Source organism: Rhinolophus hipposideros (assembly GCF_964194185.1).
Source record: "Rhinolophus hipposideros genome assembly, chromosome: 17".
Taxonomy (NCBI): domain Eukaryota; kingdom Metazoa; phylum Chordata; class Mammalia; order Chiroptera; family Rhinolophidae; genus Rhinolophus; species Rhinolophus hipposideros.
Genome location: NC_138063.1, coordinates 54339008 through 54349413, shown reverse-complemented (window position 1 = coordinate 54349413; position 10406 = coordinate 54339008). Strand labels below are relative to the sequence as shown.

General features: G+C 44.5%; 1 pseudogene across 1 annotated transcript; it reads right to left on the bottom strand.

The window, feature by feature from the left end:
• Positions 1–735: 735 nt before the first annotated feature.
• On the bottom strand, positions 736–3846 carry LOC308509870 (putative E3 ubiquitin-protein ligase IRF2BPL; annotated as a pseudogene). Its single transcript has 3 exons — positions 3842–3846; positions 2941–3080; positions 736–2849 (listed from the first exon to the last, which is right to left on the bottom strand). The product of its transcript is annotated as a putative E3 ubiquitin-protein ligase IRF2BPL (transcript).
• Positions 3847–10406: the final 6560 nt, after the last annotated feature.

Genomic DNA, 10406 nt, shown 5'->3' with positions numbered 1-10406 from the left:
TGTAAAGGACAAACAGAGCAGATTCTCCATGTCTAGCATTTCGCTCTACTGGTCAAAAGCATCCCTGCATCAATAAAGCAAAAACAAAACAACACATGAAAATTCAACACATTCACTTCAGTAGAAACAAACCCAAATATTTTCCCTCACAAACTTGCAACAAAAAAACACCCAGCTCCCTCCCAACATCCCCTTTACCATTTTGCAAATAAAACAGAAAAACAAAACAGAACCAAGTGAGGACTTCAACACTTGGGGCTGTTTAGAAAGAAGCTGTCACCATTTCATAGCATCATTTTTTTTAGGCAGCAACACGGGCTTTGGGGGAAAAAAGTCATTTTTTTTGTGTGTGTTTTTTTCCTTTCAGAGAATGCATAACTTTTACAAAAATACACACCACCACCAGCAGTCGTTGCTATGGGTTATTAATTGTGTGCTTAGGCAAACACTGCCACTAAATAAATGCTAACAAATACGATGAAAATGACCCAACCAATATTATACTGCTTAACACAAACCAGTTTATTCTTCAAATGAAGTTACCTACCTTTGTTTCAAAATATGGAAACATACGACGAAAATAATGTCTATACATAAGACTAACTTTTTGCAGTTTGTTATATTCACAGTTCTACATCTTGGGGGTGAGAGAAGGGAGGGCCGATGTGGGCGGGGAGGGGCCCGCTGGATTGGAGAGAAACTAGTCTGGGACAAAGGAGGTGGCTGTCTTGTGGTTCAAGGGTCTCTCTCCTTTTTCACTTTAACCTCCCCAGCTAAGATCGTCGCGATCTCACCCTGCGTGAAAGCCCAAGGTACATTTGACCCTACTAGAGGTCATTTCTTTCCGCTAGGCCAGTACGCCTCTCAGGTGACCCCGGGGCCTTGATACTCTTTTTAGAGCAAGGCAAGCAGAATTTGTGGCTGGGGACGGATGGGCACTGAACGAAATGCGTGTCCTCCAAACGTTCGTGGCAAATGGTAAAGCAGAGGGGCCCGCTTGGCCATAGGGGAATCTGGAATGTTTTGGGGTGCACTTGGTCCATGCCTGGGTGGGTGCTAGGTGGCGGGGGGGCGCCGTCTGCAAATTCAGGTCCCCGTTCCGTGAGTCCACGGCGCTGCCCGGGCACAGAAGCCGGCGACACTGGGCTGCTGCTGTTGAGCCGCGCTGACGCAGTGGTGGAGTGCACGGAACTGCCATCCTTGGGCGAGTGCGCGGTGCCCAGAGTGCTGCGGCCGAAATGAGGGCGGTCATGGGGGATGGACCGTTCTGAGGGCCGACTCGGGCAGGGTGGTTCGGTTGGAATAGGGTCCCAAGGGTTGGGGCGGTGAAGACACACCCCCGGCCTTATGCCCCGGCGCCACTAAGCCCCCAACTGACATGGTGAGCTTCAATGCCTCGCTCTGGTTCACCATGCACTGCTGCCTCTGCAGCGCCTTGCCCAGCTTCAACTCGCCCTCGGTGGAGTCCGGAGGCTCGGGGTGCACCTTCCTCCTAAGCAGGTTGGTGGCTGCGCGCGGACCCGAGAGGGAGGCGGGCTGCAGGGCCCCAGTCCCCGGAGATGCACTGAGGGCGTGGCTCAGACTCACCAGCGCCGTGGGCAGCACCGGGCAGCTGCTGTCCAGGTGGGGCTGCGGCAGCATGTCGGCGCCGGGCATGCCCGTCTTGAAGAAGCACACGGTCTCGGGCAGCAGGTCTCCTAGTGGGCGCCAGTTTCGGAGCCGTGCTTTTTCTCGTACTCCAGATACTTGAAGCCGGAGGACGGACGCCGGCCGAAGTCCATCATACAGTCCTGGTACATCTGCGTGGCCACCCCAGATGCGCTGGAGTACGTGTTGCCCGAGCCCGTGGGGTGCTCAATGACTAGCTTCAATTCGTAGTCCACGCCGGGCTTGGAGACAGCGTCCAAGGCGAAGACGCGGCCCAGCACCTAGGGGTCCGCCTTGAAGCACACCTTGTAGGGTGCGCAGCCAGCCAGCGTGAGCAGCGTATCGCGGGCCATCTTGGGCTTGTTGGCCCACCCCTCCGCGTGGCTGCGAGGGCTGCCGCTCAGCGCGGCCAGGGGCTCGGCATTAGGTTGCTTCTCCTTCAGCTCACGCTGCTGGTCGGGATTCGGCACCGAGTACCCACGCCCACCTCGGCCACCGAGGACAAGGTCGAAGACTACGTGGAGGACGTCTGGCGCGCACCCGGGCCCTGGGGGGGGGTCCTCTGGGGGCGCGGGCGTCGGGGGCCCCGGCTGCCCAGGTCGTAGGGCGGCGGTAGGCGCAGCACGGAGGCGCAGGCCCGATCATCAAGCAGCGTCTGCGGCAACACACTGGGGGCGGGGGATAGCACGGTGAGCTCTGGGCCTCTGCGACCCCCCTGGTTGGGCAAGCCCGTCACTAGCCCACCGCACGTTCGGCGACAAGACGCCACCGACGCTGACGCCGAAGACGACTGGGGCTCTGGCGGTTTGGCTCTGGGGGCCCCTCCTCCGCTGCAGGTCTGCGGAATCCAGTGGGGCCACCCAAGCCGTTGGGCAGCTGCGCGGCGTGGCTGCGACCTCCCAGGCCTACGGGCGGTGGCGGATACTGGAAGTGGCCGCGCTGTTCCACCGTGGCGGCGGCGGCAGTGTTCAGGCCGTAGCGATCCAGGCCGGATGGGGTCGCCAGCACCGCAGGCTTGCTGGAACCATCGACGTGCTTACGGTGTTGTTGCTGTGGCTCTGCAGCCACCGCCGCCGCCGCCTTAGCCCGCAGGGCCACCGTCTTGACCCCCACGGGAGGCGGCGGTGGGGTGGGAGTGGGGAAGCCGCAGTCCTGGCAGCAGCCAGGCACCCGCGTCAGCTGGCGCGCGGTCTCGATCACAACTCACGAAATCCAGGTGATCGGCACCCTTTTCTTTGACGTAACCACGACGTACGGATTAGGAGAAGACCCAGATTATGGCCCAGGTCATACCCGGCAGGGCAGGTCGCAGGACTGTCTCCGAGACTAGGACACTTGTGCCGGAGACTTGTTGCCAGCCCTGAGGAAGGTAGACCACCCACCGATCTGCTGAAGGCTGTCTCTGCAGCGCTTTCTCTGGGAGGACTGCCCAGCTAGATGGCGAGTCCGGCTAGAGAGCGAGTCCTGCAGCCAGGGAAGGGGTGAGAAATTTCTGCCCCCTTCTAAGAGTTTTACAGTTTTAAGTCGTGGGTTTCGTTCTTTAATCCATTTTGAGTTAATTTTGTATATAGTGTTAGTAAAGGGTCCATCTTCATTATTCTTTCACATGTGGATATCCAGTTTTCCCAATACCATTTATTAAAGAGACTATTATGTCCCCATTGTGTACTCTTGGCACCCTTAGTGAAGATCATTTGGATCAAAATGGCGGTGTGAGGTGAGCCTTTGTAAATCTCCCCTGGAATTTACAACTAATCCAACAACTATAACTCCACAAAGGACTCCCTGCACAGCACAGGCAAGACGAAGAGGCCCACTCATGAATTCACCTAAAGATGGGCGAATCATGCGAGCAGGGGAGGTGGGAAGGGAGAAGTGCGGGGATGGAGCCATGTAGGTGCAGGACGCAGACCTAGCTCAGTGCTCTGAGCTCCCTACATCCCACAACTACCCCAGCTGCAGGAGAGGGAAGAACACAGACTGCTAGGGCTCCATTTATGGCCCACAGGGCTGAGGGGACAGCATACAACACGGCTGAACCCAACGCTCATGGCAGAGACCTCGGAGAAAAGACTGAGGGAAGAAGGCTGAAAACGGGCGTTTAAGCCCTCACTGCTGAGCAGAGAACAGAAGCCTTAGGCACTGAGACTAGCTGCCCCGCAACCCTCCCAGAGCTCAAGCTGCCCCCACTTACCCCATGCTAGAAACGGAACAGTAGGGGTGTCAGATCAAAAGAACAGAATATTTGCTGTTCTGAGAACTGTGGACCGCAGACACAGATTCGCAGCCCAACTAGTTCCGGCAAAGGGCAAGGAGATGTGGAAGTAGGAGCTTTGGAACTTCAAAAGCTCTTCGCATACCGACACGGACACTGCGCCCTGTGACCCAGGAGAACTATTAACAGAGGAGAAACCCGTCTCCCAGGGAATACCCCCATTGTGTGAGAAGCTGGAATAGTGCAGAGAAAACATAGCACTACTGTGTTAGAGAGAAACAAAGGCTGCAGTCGGAGACAAAATAAAACATTCTACCAACAAGTACTGGAAAACAAAAGAAAGACCTCTTCCTATCAACCTGTTACAGAAGCCACTCCTGTAGATGTCTAGGAAGAGAAATAATAAATCAGTAATTGCCATGAATAACCAAGGCAAAAAGACAGCTCAGAAAGAAAGTGAAAAGTCTCCAGAAAAGGAACTTCAAGATATGGAAATATGTGACTTAAATGACAGAGAATTCAAGATTGCAGTTCTGAAAAAACTCAATGAGATGCAAGAAAACACACAAAGGCAGATTAATGAACTCAGAAACACAATCAAAGAACAACATGAGCATTATACGAAAGAGACTGAAATTTTAAAAAAGAACCAAATAGAATTTCTGAAGATTAAGAACTCAATAGAAAAAAAAAAAGAATGAAATAGCCAGCTTAGGTAGTAGAGTTGACCAGATAGAGGCAAGAATCAGTGACATCGAAGATAGAAACCTGGAAATGACATGGATGGAAGAAGAAAGAGACTTGAGACTCAAAAGAAATGAAAGAACTCTACAAGAACTTTCTGACTCCGTCAGAAAGAGCAATATAAGAATAATGGGCATACCAGAAGGAAAAGACAGAGAGAAGGGAACAGACAATATATTCAAACAAATTGTTGATGAGAACTTCCCAAACTTGTGGACAGAACTGGATCCTCGAATCCAAGAAGCAAATAGAACACCTAATTACCTCAATCCCAACAGGCCTTCTCCAAGGCATATTGTATTGAAGCTGTCTAAAATCAAATCCTCAAGGCAGCCAGGGAAAAGAAGACGGTAACCTACAAAGAAAAGCCCATTAGATTATCATCAGATTTTTCAGCAGAAACTCTACAAGCCAGGAGGGAGTGGAACCAAATATTCAAACTATTGAAAGAGAGAAATTATGAGCCAAGAATAATATATCCAGCAAAGATATCCTTTAGATATGAAGGAAGAATAAAGACCTTTCCAGACATACATAAGCTGAGGGAATTTTCTAATACACGACTGCACTACAAGAAATACTAAAGGAGGCTATTCGACCACCATCAACAGGGACAATCTGTGGCAACCAAAACATAACAAGGGGGAGAGTAAAGGCTTGAACCGAAATATAAGAATGGAGAAAGTAAGCGTGCTGAAGAAAATGGAATACTATAAATATCAAACTTTCTTTTACATAAACTTAAGTAAACCACTCAAAAAAATTCCAGAACTGAAATATATACTGTAATAAAAGAAGGAACAGAGGAAAACATCATAGAATACCACCACACAGAAATAATAGATGACAACAAGAAGGCAAAGAAACAATGGAGACACAGCCTTACCAGAAAACTAAAGATAGAATGACAGGAAATCCTCACATATCAATAATCACCCTAAATATAAACGGACTGAACTCACCAATAAAAAGGCACAGAATAGCAGATTGGATCAAAAAACTAAACCCAACTATGTGCTGTCTTGAAGAGACACATCTCAGCTACAAGGACAAGCATAGACTCAAAGTGAAAGGGTCGAAATTGAAACTCCAAGCAAATGGTATCCAGAGAAAATCAGGTGTAACCATACTGATATTAGATGAAACAGACTTCAGGGTGAAAAAAATAACAAAACACAAAGATGGACATTTCATAATGGTAAAAGAGACTATATAAGAAGAAGACATAACAGTCATCCATATTTATGCCCCCAATCAGGGAGCACTGAAACATACCAAGCAACTACTAACAGAACTAAAGGGAGAAATCAATCAAAACACAATTATACTAGGGGACTTAAATACATCATTGACAGCTATGGATAGATCATCCAAACAGAAAATAAATAATGAAATAACAGCCCTAAATGACACAGTAGATGAAATGGACATAATTGACATATATAGAGCACTTCATCCTAAAACATCACTCTATACATTTTTTTTCCTAGTGTACATGGAACATTCTCAAGAATAGAACATATATTGGGACATAAAATCAGCCTCAGCAAATTTAAGAAGATTGAAATCATACCAAGCATATTCTCTGATCATAAGGCTTTGAAATTAGATATCAACTGCAAAAAGAAAACAGGAAAAAAACACAAATACATGGAGATTAAACAACATACTTTTAAAGAATGACAGGGTCAAAGAAGAAATTAGAGGAGAGATCAAAAGATACATAGAAACAAATGACAATGAAAATACATCCTACCAAAATTTGGGGGATGCAGCAAAAGCAGTTTTAAGAGGGAAATTTATATCATTACAGGCCTATTTCAAGAAACAAGAAAAATCCCAAATAAATAACCTCATGTTACACCTTAAAGAACTAGAAAAAAAAGAACAAATGAAACCCAATGTCAGCAGAAGAAATGAAATAACAGAAATCAGAGCAGAACTAAATGAAATAGAGAACAAAAAAACAATAGAAAAAATTAATGTGACAAACAGCTGGTTCTTTGAAAAGATTAACAAAATTGAGAAACCCTTGGCGAGACTCACTAAGATAAAAAGAGAGAAAACACTAATTAACAAATTCAGAAATGAAAAACGGGAAGTTATCAAGGACACCACAGAAATACAAAGGATCATGCAACAATACTATGAAGGACTATATGCCACCAAATTCAATAACCTAGAAGAAATGGAGAAGTTCTTAGAAACATGTAGCCTTCCAAGTCTGAACCATGAAGAACTGGAAAATCTAAACAGACTGATCACCAGTAACGAAACTGAATCAGTCATCCAAAACCTTCCCAAAGCAAAAGTCCTGGAGAGATGGCTTCACTAGTGAATTCTACGAAACCTTCAAAGAGGATCTAATACCAATCCTGCTCAAACTCTTCCAAAAAATTGAAGAAGAGACAGTACTCCCCAACTCATTTTATGAGGTCAACATTACCCTGATATCAAAACCTGGAAAGGACAACACAAAAAAAGAAAACTACAGACTAATATCTCTGATGAATACCGATGCAAAAATCCTAAACAAAATTCTAGCAAATCGAATACAACAGTGCATTAAAAAGATTATTCATCACGACCAAGTGGGGTTCATCCCCGGAGCACAAGGATGGTTCAACATCCACAAATCCATCAATGTGATACATCACATAAACAAAATAAAGGACAAAACTCATGATTCTATCAATTGATGCAGAAAAAGCATTTGACAAGATACAACATCCATTTATGATTAAAACACTTAATAAAATAGGTATAGAAGTAAAACACCTTAACATAATAAAGGCCATATATGACAAATCCTCAGCTAATTTCATAATTAATGGTGAAAAACTGAAGCACTTTGCTCTATGTTCAGGAACTCGGCAGGGCTGCCCCTATCACCTCTGCTTTTCAACATAGTCTTGGAAGTCCTTGCCAGAACAATTGGGCAAGAGAAAGAAACAAAAGGCATCCAAATTGGGAATGAAGAAGTTAAATTGTCACTCTTTGCAGATGACATGATGCTACATATAGAAAACCCTAAAGACTCCACCAAAAAGCTATTAGAAACAATCAACGAATATAGTAAAGTTGCCGGCTCCAAAATCAACGTACAAAAGTCCATTGCATTCCTATATACTAACAATGAAATCTCAGAAAAAGAAATACAGAAAACAATTCCTTTTGCAATTGCAGCAAAAAGAATAAAATACCTAGGAATAAACTTAACCAAGGATGTGAAAGACCTCTATGCTGAAAAGTATAAGACATTTTTAAAAGAAATTGAAGAAGACACAAAGAAATGGAAAGACATTCCATGTTCATGGATTGGAAGAATCAACATAGTTAAAATGGCCATATTACCCAAAGCAACATACAGATTTAATGCAATCCCCATCAAAATTCCAATGGCATTTTTTAAAGAAATAGAACAAAAAATCATCAGATTTGTTTGGAACTACAAAAGACCCATAATAGCCAAAGCAATCTTAAGAAAAAAGAACAATGCTGGGGGTATCACACTCCCTAATTAGTTTGTACTACAGGTCTACAATAATCAAAACAGCATGGTAGTGGCAGAAAAACAGACACATAGACCAATGGAATAGAATTGAGAACCCAGAAATAAAACCACATAAATATGGACAGATATTTTTTTAAAAGATTTTATTGGGGAAGGGGAACAGGACTTTATTGGAGAACAGTGTGTACTTCCAGGACTTTTTTCCATGTCGTTGTCCTTTCAGTCTTAGTCATGGAGGGCGCAGCTCAGCTCCAGGTCCAGTTGCCATTGCTAGTTGCAGGGGATGCAGCTCACCATTCATTGCAGGAATCCAACTGGCAACCTAGTGGTTGAGAGCCCATGCTCCAACCAACTGAGCCATTCGGGAGCTCAGCGGCAGCTCATCTCAAGGTGCAGTGTTCAATCTTAGTTGCAGGGGGCAGAGCCCACCATCCCTTGTGGGACTGGAGGATATTGAACTGGCAACCTTGTGGTTGAGAGCCCACTGGCCCTTGTGGGAATAGAACCGGCAGCCTTTGGAGTATGGAGCTCTAACCACCTGAGCCACTGTGCTGGCCCCGATCTCTAGCTTTCTTTTAGTACCTTAGGCGTTGGTATCAGAGTAATGCTAAACTCATAAAATGCATTAGGAAATGTTCCCTTCTTGTCAAATTTTGGAAAGAGTTTGAGAAGAACTGGTGTTAATTTAATTCTTCCTTAAATATTTGGTAGAATGTTCCAATGAAGCCCTCTCATCCTGGGCTTTTCTTTGTTGGGGTTTTTGGTTACTGATTCAACCTCTTTACTAGTTACAGGTCTGTTCAGATTCTTTGTTTTTTCATGATTCAGTCTTTCTACATTGTATTCCAACAAAATGGATAACCTAGAAGAAACATACAATATAGCTGCATTCCATATTAGTCAGAAAAGATACTTGTATCATTTCAGTGTTCTAAAATTTGTTAGGACCTTTTTTGTGACCTAATGTAATCTTGGAGAATGTTCCATGTGTACTTAAGAATGTGTATTCTGCTGTTGCGTGGAGTGCTCTGCATGTGCCTGATAGGTTCAAGTGGTCTATAGTGTTCAAGTCTTCTGTTTCCTTATTGATCTTCTATCTGGTTTTTCTATCCATTATTGAAAGTGGGGTATCGAAATTCCTATTATTGTTATTGTCTATGAGTTGGAACAATTAAGTTTGCGAACTCATCCTAGAAAAAGTCTTACATATCTCATTGCTGAATATCACTATGATCACCTTCAAAGTACTCCCCTTGGGAAGCTATGCACCAATGCCAGCACCTAGTCCACCCTTCTAAGCAATTTTGGAACTTTCTGGAATGGCCATCAGGAGCTGTCATCGTATTACCCTTGGTGTCCTGAATGTCATCAAAATGTCTTCCTTTCAGTATTTCCTTTATCTTCAGGTAAAGAAAGAAGTCATTGGCGGCCAGATTAGGAGAGTAGGGAGAGTGTTCCAATACAGTTATTTGTTTACTGCCTAAAAACTCCCTCACAGACAGTGCCCTGTGAGCTGGTGCATTGTATGATGCAAGAGCCATGAATTGTTGGCGAAAAGTTCAGGTTGTCTAACTTTTCCACACAGCCTTTTCAGCACTTCCAAATAGTCAACTTTGGTTAACTGTCCAGTTGGTACAAATTCATAATGAATAACCCCTCTGATATCAAAAAGAAGTTAGCAACATCATTGCAACAAATTCTCGAACTTAATTGTCAGACCTCATATTTCACTCTTCAGTTCTGTCAATGTTTGCTTTGTATATTTGGGTGCTCTGATGTTGGTGCATATATAATTTATATATCTCTGGTGTATTAAATCTTTTATCTTTATATAATGCTTTTTCTCTAGTGAGTTTTCAACTTAAAGTCTATTCGTCTGATACTAGTATAGCTATTCCTGCTCTCCTCTGATTACGATTTGCATGGAATATCTTTTTCTATCCTTTCATTTTCAGCCTACCTGTGCCTTTACATCTAAGGTGAGTCTCTTGTAGGTAGTGGAGCTGTTTAGGTTCATTGTTAGAAGTTTTTTGAACTTCTTAAATTTGGATGTCGATTTCCTTTAGATTAGGGACGTTTCAGTCATTATTTCTTCAAATAAACTTTCCCTTTTTTTCTTCTGGGCCTCTCATAATGTATATATTGGTCCATTTTATGCTGTTTTATAGGTCCCTTAGGCTTTCTCCATTTTTCTTCATTGGTTTTTCTTTTTATTCCTGATTTGACGTCAATGATCAGAATTGCTGATTTTTTCTTGTTTGATCAAGTCTGTTGGTGAGCCCCTCT